The following is an 8440-nucleotide window of genomic DNA, read 5'->3' on the forward strand; positions in this document are numbered from 1 at the left end:
GGCACTGATCTCTGTGGTGATAGGACCCGCGGGAATGGCCTGAGGTTGTGTCAGGGGAGGTTTAGGTTGGATGTCAGGAAAAAGTTCTTCACCCAGAAGGTGGCTGGGCACTGGAACAGGCTCCCCAGGGAAGTGGTCACAGCACCAAGCCTGACAGAGTCCAAGAAGTGTTTGGACAATGCTCTCAGGCACAGGGTGTGACTCTTGGGGTGTCCTGTGCAGGGCCAGGAGATGGACTCAATGATCCTTGTGGATCCCTTCCAAGTCAGCATACTCCGTGAAAATCACTCCCCTCCCGCTGGGCATTGGTAAGGGCAACCTGCCCAGGCACGGACTGGCACGTCGGAGCCAGGCTGGTTGATGACTTGTGAAGAGAGCAGCGGGCAGGCAGGAGGCTGCTCTCCAGAGCGAGTCAGCTTGCAGCAGAGGAGACGGAGCATCAGACAGCAAAGAGCAGCACCAGCTCCTTAATGTGCCCGTCTGCAGCCAAAGGTCACGTGTATCTGGATATTTGTCATGTCCAGTGTTTATGGATAATGTTCAGGGACTGTTGTTACATGATGAAACTATCCTCGTGTGAGGCTTCTTCAAGAAAAACCCTCTCCATCCATTTTTATGCAACAAACACATTTATCTCAAACTGTGGTTAAATTTATTTGCATGACATGAAGTCTGTGATTTAAACACAGACCAATGGATACCTACATGCCCAGAAAGATGGGAAAGGATTTCAAGGAGCATTTACACTAGACAGTGTTACATATAATGACATAAAGGCCCAAGAGGAAGGAATTGTCAACTTTTGGTGTTCAGAATTAAAGGCTAAAGCTCCCTATAGACTAAAAGGTCCCTCCAAGTTAAATTGTATCATCTATATGACCGAGAAAATACAATTTCCACTCAACACTGGTATCTCTGCCCCACGTGAATGCTGAGACTGAACAGCTGCTTAGGGCTGTTGCCCACCGCAGTCACTGGACTCTGATCAACCTGCTGCTAAACTCCTTTTCTGTATGCTGGCTGGGGTCTGCGGTGGTTAATGCTTCACAGGCACACTGCCATCTGGAGTACTGACAAAAACCTTCAGGAGAGCAAGATAAACCCTTGCTGAGGAACTCAGACTGTATTCTGGACAGCAAAAAGGGAACTATTCATGTGTCATCAAGATTTTCTGGGCTGTTTTAAACATTTTGTTTTGAACAATCCAGATTCTAAGTATTGTCCTGGTTCGTTTTAATAGAAGTGTGTACAGTTGGGGTTTTTTAACTTGCCTGTCTTTTATTGTAGGTAAGATTTTGTTTGATGTTTCAGAGGATACACACATGTGTGTATCCAGTCTAATAAGTGAAGGATGCATTTTTCCACCAGACACTTGTGGCTACATAATCTGTTACATGTCTTGTGGTGAGATTGGGCAACCCTTCCTTTGAATGCTGAGGAGCTTCCTGTGCCCATGTCTGGTCCTGGTCTGTGTGACTCTGGTAGCAAGAATTCAGCTTCAGGCAGGGCCACTGCAGAGGTGCTAAAGCGCAGAGGTGTGCAGTTCTGCCAGGAGCATCTTTCCCATTGATCATGTAAGGTACCAGCTGGCACAAGTGAATGCACTGTGGCACTGGGTCTGGTTTGAATGAAACAGGAAATCAATCACACATGGTAATAAAGAAAATGATACTGTAAGTAGATTCCAGATGATGGAGAAGCTCAGAGATGAAAAAGAGTGAGGTGAATGGTTCCCTGCTCTGAAACATCTGCTCAAGTCCAAGACTGAAACTCCAGTCTCGCTGCCTGTATTTAACATCTGAAAAATCTTACACTGGTGAATCTATTGCCAGGCTTTTTTCCACTAGGAGCACAATCTTTTGAAGATTTAATCACTAGGAAAAAAAGTCTCTTTCCTCTGTTGTAATGCAGAGGAGAAAGTAAAGAAATCCATGCAGCAGGAAAGAGTCTGGAACACATGGCAAGATGTTTTACTTGTATCACAGTATTTTGCACTTATTATAGTGCCTTTGATCCAATGGCCTTGCAGTATTTTATGAGTTATGAGGGATCTTTGATCTTTTGTTTCCCAATACTGATGAAAAAAGCTTTGTCTTATTTTTTTTCTGCCAGAGTAAACTGATTTGCTGGGATTATGCTCTAACTGTAAAGCCAGAAACAAAGCCAAGACAGCAGCTCAGGTCACTGCACTCCCCCTCAGTGCCTTCTTTCAGACCATATTGCCTTTGTGTCAACACTTCCAAAAGGGGACACAGTCCAAAAAATGGTGATGAGAAATCAGAAGTCACCCCTATGATTATATGGTAGAAATTGTAAAGACCCCAGATAACAGGAGGATGAGCAGAGGATAAATAGACAGGCTACTTTATTAAACCCTTTGAAGCACAGTGGATTATGTTTGCACATAATACACCTGCTGTGATGCTAAGGACGAAGATCTGTCTTTGTTAACATGCCATCCAAATTTCATCAGGAACATATTTTTCATTAAAATACTTCAACGGAGCTGGTCTCTGAGGCATCTGGCTAGCGGTGGATAAAACCTTGCCATTAACGTTGGTCTCCCAGGAGAGCAGGAAACTAATAACAGAAGGAATGGGAGAACGAGGGAGCAGACGAGTACCCATTTAGCCCACAGCCATGATGTTGAGATCTAAATTAAGTTAGACACTGAAGGATACAAAGAGAGAGTAACCTTTAATTGCTGATCTCTAGCACCAGCTGCCGGCATGATAAGCAAGCGGGCAGTGCAGACAGATCCCACCTGCGCACAGATCCCACGGAGCTGCTGGGCTGAGGCAGCCCGTGTGGCTGAAATGTTGAAGACAGGCATGGCAGGAAGGTCAGACAGGAAAAAGATTCGTGGCCTGTAAAAATGGGATTATGTGCTTTCCAGCTGCTGGCAGTGGTGCAGAAATCACTTGCAGGTGTGGTGATGGGTGGTGTCAGAGGCTGTGGGCAGCTGCCCCTGCTTAGCCAGGCCAGAGCAGCCACCTTGACTCCAGCCAGGAGCTGAAACAGGTCTGCTTGATTTTACCCAAACCAGACTAAGGGTTCTTATATGAAGGGCACAATCAGCAGATTGGCTGTGTTGGTGGTTTTCAGTGGGCATAAGGTGGTGTGTTGGTTTCTGGCTCTGTCCCCACTGCTAGCACAGTTGGGCTGGGAAGAAAATGTCTTTTTCTTATGTTGGCATAAAAACAAGATCGTGTAGTAGCACATATTGTCTGCAGACCACCAGGTGTGAAGGCAGAATGGCTGGCTACTAAATTCCCTCTCTGCTCAGTGTTGTGGGGAGAGATGCGATATTGTATGCGATTTCTATCTGTGCAAAATATGCTAAAAGCTGTCTCTTGCTGATATTAAATTGACCTCAAGCTTCCTAAGGGGAGCAGTAATAATAAGCAGGCAAGCCAGAGAAATCTGTTTGCCCTCATCCACACTGGCAAAGGAGAATTAATTGTGAAACCCCCAAAGCAGTGCTGGCTGGGATACAAGAGAGTCATCTGTTATGGATGATCAAGGTAAGGGCCAAAATGGTAATGTAAGTATTTGGTGGTTTAGGGAAAAATTCAAAAAGCTGGAAGGAGTGAGAAACTGAAACATGGCTTTTTGGAAATGATATTTCTGCATTGCTCAAGAAAATGTCTCAAAAAAAAAGAAGAGAGAAAGGCTGCACTGCAGTCTTTGTTGGAGAACTGACAAGAATATGAATAATTTAATGACCAAAGGTATTTAAATTAATAAAAATAAGTAGGAAAAAAGTGCTAGAATTGTCAGAAATTGTTCTAAATCAGAAGCAAAAGCTAGTAAAGAATGTAAAAAAAGATTAGATCTGCAGTCAGCAATGCTGAGTGACAAAGATTTGTCTAATTTTAATATAAATTTGAAACAAATGAATGGTTGCTATTCTACTGCTATGTGAAAAATTTGACTAATCAAGTAAAGTGCAAAAGAAACACTGATGTTCAATAAATATTTCTGTTCTGTTTTGGGGTGAAAAACTGACAATAAGGCCATGTTCTAGATTGGTAATAAAATACTTCCTGTACCAATGCAAGCCTGAGAATGTAAAATAAGAGCAGCTCTAGTTAAAGAACTTAAAATCAGCAGCTCTGGATAAGCTTTCATCCAACAGTTTTTAGTATTATTTTCCCAATCAGTTGGTCTGGAGATGCTGTGGAGGTTTCAGACCACTGGATGAATTATCATGTGTGGGTTTTCATTGATTTGGTTGGTTTGTAAAGAGAGAGCAGCCTGGCTGATACAGAGCTGTCAACCTTACCCAGATTCCAGACACAGGGATGGAAAAGCTGATCATAAAAGTGAGAGTAGCATCACCAATGCCACTTGACAGCCATTGGTGGAAAATGTATTTTAGATAAATTTACTAGTTTGGTGAGTAAAGGGAGCAATGTTATAAAGTATAATAATACTTCACATTTCCTTAGAATATTTGGATTGGTAAAACCTGATATTTCCATGGAGGATGCTTATGTAGAATAAGCACATTATGCTTTGAAAGGATTAAGTGTTGACTAATTGATCTCAAAATGTCCTTTTAATGTGTAATTTTCACGCAGGACATATTTACCTAAAGATTTAAGGATGGATTTTAGCAATTTAAATTGCTTTAGCAATTTAAAAACTTTTCAGAGACCTAAAAGAGGATGCAACATTACTGCTCAGGTTTTCAGATGACACACAGATTGGGAGAATGGTAAATTCTGAAGACAAGTCACTGTGACTGAACAACCTCTGAGTAAGCTGGGCTTTAGTCAACAATACCTGTTTTAATATAGCTCCCATAAAATGACATATCTAGGAACAAAGACCGTAGAACTACATAGGATGCACAGCTCCCTCCTGGGGAGTCGTTACTTTACAAAGATCTGGAGATCATACTGAGTTGTTATCTAATCTTGAGCTCCCACTGTCACATCCATGAATTCGTGCTGCTGCCCACAGGTTTGGAGCAGAGAACGATGTCACCTTACTTTGACAAGTCTGAGCTATGTGGGAGTGTGAGCATGAGCACAGGTTCAAGCACATGTTTGGTAACACAGGAATGCCCTCGGTGGGCATAAAAACTGGGGCAACAAATTACCTCTGCAATTAACACTTTTACTGTACCTTTCCTTGGCCCAGTGCTGGTGTTCACAATTTACAGCAGCTATTAGGTAACTACAGACAGCCTTTGAAAGAGCAGAAAAAAGGACAACAAGGTGGGCAAAAAGACTCCAAGTGATCAATGTTTAAGAAACTGTTATATTCCAAGAGACTGGGCATGACAGGAACTCATGCTTCATAAAGCACTTACTGAATATTAGGTCTAGTGGCTAGAAGACAAAGCTAAACTCATTCTGATTGTATACACCAAAGCCATTTTTTCAACAGGTAATAGTCACTGGAATAATCTGCCAAGGGCTGCAGTGGGATTTCCCAGAGGATGCAATCTCTTGTTGTCCCTAAAGGGGAGTTCTACTTCAAACACAAATTAAATAAGGGAAGTCCTACAGTTTCTGTTACCTGAGAGGTCAAGCAAGATGGTCATATTAGTCTCTTCTGGACTTGTAACCTATACAGAGATTAGAGTCCTGGTGGAAAACCAGAATTAGCCTAATACTGGACTTTCCCAAAACACTGTGGATAAAGCAATAAGAATGCAGAAAGATCAGAAATAGTCCCTTTGCAACAGTTGTGCCTAGTTTGATCTTTCTACTGAAAAGACCAAAACATTTTGATTTTCACTCCAGAATGTGTTTTAAGATCTTCCTTCTCCCTGCCAAAGCTCAGCCATACCCAATACACCCATTTCCAGAGCTGCTAACGAGTCAACATTTGATAATCACAACAAAGGCTGGGTTTGAAGTCGGTGGGAGTTTTGCCATTCTCATCTAATGGGTGGATCAAACCAGAGTATTTTTGCAATTTAAGGACACACCTCAAATTCTCTGTCCAATGCTAAGTGAAACTCAGGGGAATTATGCCACACACACACCCAACTGCTGAGCCTGGCTGAAACAACAGACGTTTCCCATATACCATGTCCAATACTGTTATATTTAGGCAACATTTAGAAAGAATTCTACCTACATGAAATGAGTCACTCAATAGCCACAGTAAAAACGCAACAGACACAAATGTATTCTGTGCAACTGTGCTGGCTTTTTTTGCTCTTTGCAAAATTAGAGTTCTTCACACAGAATGTATCCTCCTGCAATTTTTCTTTTAGTTAAAAGAAAGTAACGACTCCTGTCTTTTAGTTTCTGGGAGTGCTCTGCATGTATGAAGCAAGTGACACAGGAGTGCCAATTTGACCATTGGCTTGAAAAATACAGTGAAACAGCATTTTGATTGGATTGTAAAGATCACCTTTACAACTTCCTGAGATAATACTGGTGATAATACAAGTACATAAAATACTTGGAATTGTATTCCAGTGCAAAAAGTCTAAATAGTCTGAGCCTTGTCATCAGAGCAGGACTAGATTCACATCAACTATTCCATCAGTACCAGCCCCTTTTACCTTGAACTTGCTGTCCATCTCTGCTGTGAGCATGGCAGGGCAGGGTTTAATGTGCTCTTTCATCAGTAGAAAACTTGAAGTCACAGCATTCAGAGTGCAGTGGCAAAGCAGGAGATGCCAGATCCTACCTGGTCTTTGGTCCGGAGCAGGGATCTGAAGCAGCGTGGTTTCTGTCAGGTCTGCCTCTTCATGAGCATGTGCTAACTAGCAGACTGTGGGGTTTTCTGAAACTTGTCTCAGTCACTCCTGGAGTTTTTGTGGTTTGATGTGTGGTTTTGGTTTGGTTTTTTGGTCTTTTTTTTTTTTTTTTTTTTTTTAATAATACCTTAATTCTAAACCACAAACAAAAATTACTCTCAAGCCTGCTGGACAGGACAACTACCTGGAAGGACAGATACTTGGACTTCTGCTCCAATAAAGGTATTTAAATAGATCTTTAAAATACAGACAGATGTTGCCAAGAGACATGTCTAGAATATTCACTCAGCATGAATACTTGTAGCTCATTCTTTGGAGAACAAAATGATAGTTGAAGTCTTCCCAGCAGGTGACCTGGAACTACAGGGTCTTGCATTTCACATGAACGCCTGAAGGGCTGAGAGTTAGGATGAAATGGGAACTGCTAGAATAGGAGAAGGAATGTAATTGTCAGATTTGTCAATTGAACTCAACAGAAAATACATTGGAGAAGGAGTTCCTCCCAAAGAAAATGACGATTTCTTATCAAATCCACAAATAATTTTAAACTGGCCATTCCTGCCTTTTCAGTGTGTATTTTGAAAGAACTGTGCAGTTGCAAATGAGTGCCTCCCAGGCTTCAGGAAGTAGGAGCCTCTACTGTTGGCAACAGGCTCCTACTGTCTTCCACTACTGTTCTCATGAATTCAGCGACAATACTTGCACTAATTTTAGAAGCACAGTTAGGCTCTTTGGACAAACCATGAAAGTCCTGTTAGAAGAACTGAGCATCAAAGAGTTTAGCTAATCAGTATGCACCCAGTAATGATTATGAAAGATACATTTCTGAGGACTTCCAAATGCACATCCATGTATACTTCTCAGAAGAAAAAAAAAATTTGCACTTCAGAAATATGGTCTAGATTAGATCCACATTTCCATAGGCTGAATATAATTTTTCTGAAAACAAAGGCAAAGGAGAAACGGAAAAGATGTACAGATTCCTGAGGAGTGTTTTCCTGTCAGAGGAAAAGGCCCATGTTTTCAAATGAAAAACATAATCATCATTTAAGACTGCTCCATAAAAAGACAAGCACTATTTGTGTAGGCAGCCCCGGCAAAATGGTCATATATTGTGATACAAATATCCTAGGAATAATCAAAACAGGAAAGGTTCATATGTGCACCTTCTGCATTAAACTAGTATGATCTGTAAGAATGGCAATTCCTACATTTTCCTCTCTCCTAGAACCCTGCTTCAAGAGTCAATAGATTTCTTGCTGGCAGTACCAGAGGAAATAGGACCAGGCAATGACAATTTAGGACAGTGTGGTGCACTACCATGACACCACACACCTGTACACATCACTCCTTGTTCACCCAACAGCTGGCTCTCCCTGTGATTCTGGATACATGACTTCATTTCTATGTCAGCTGGGAAAACACACTTAAATGTGCCAAATGCCTTGCCAGTGCTAGCACATGTATAAAAATGCTTGGCTTGCACTCAGACTGCTTCCCTCATGAAAGCAGTGCTTGTGTAGACACCTATAGTTTGACTGTTCTGGCTGGGGTGGGTCACAGGCTACTCAGCAACAGAAGCAAGGCCTTCCAATTACATTTAATTCTGCCCTTTAAATCAAAACCATATTGTATCCTTTTAGGTACAAAATGAGACAGCAAAAATATGATGTGCTTTAACAACCTGCCCCATGGAACCACATGATTTTAATA

This window comes from Corvus cornix, chromosome 1 (genome assembly GCF_000738735.6).
Source record: "Corvus cornix cornix isolate S_Up_H32 chromosome 1, ASM73873v5, whole genome shotgun sequence".
NCBI classification, from domain to species: Eukaryota; Metazoa; Chordata; class Aves; order Passeriformes; family Corvidae; genus Corvus; species Corvus cornix.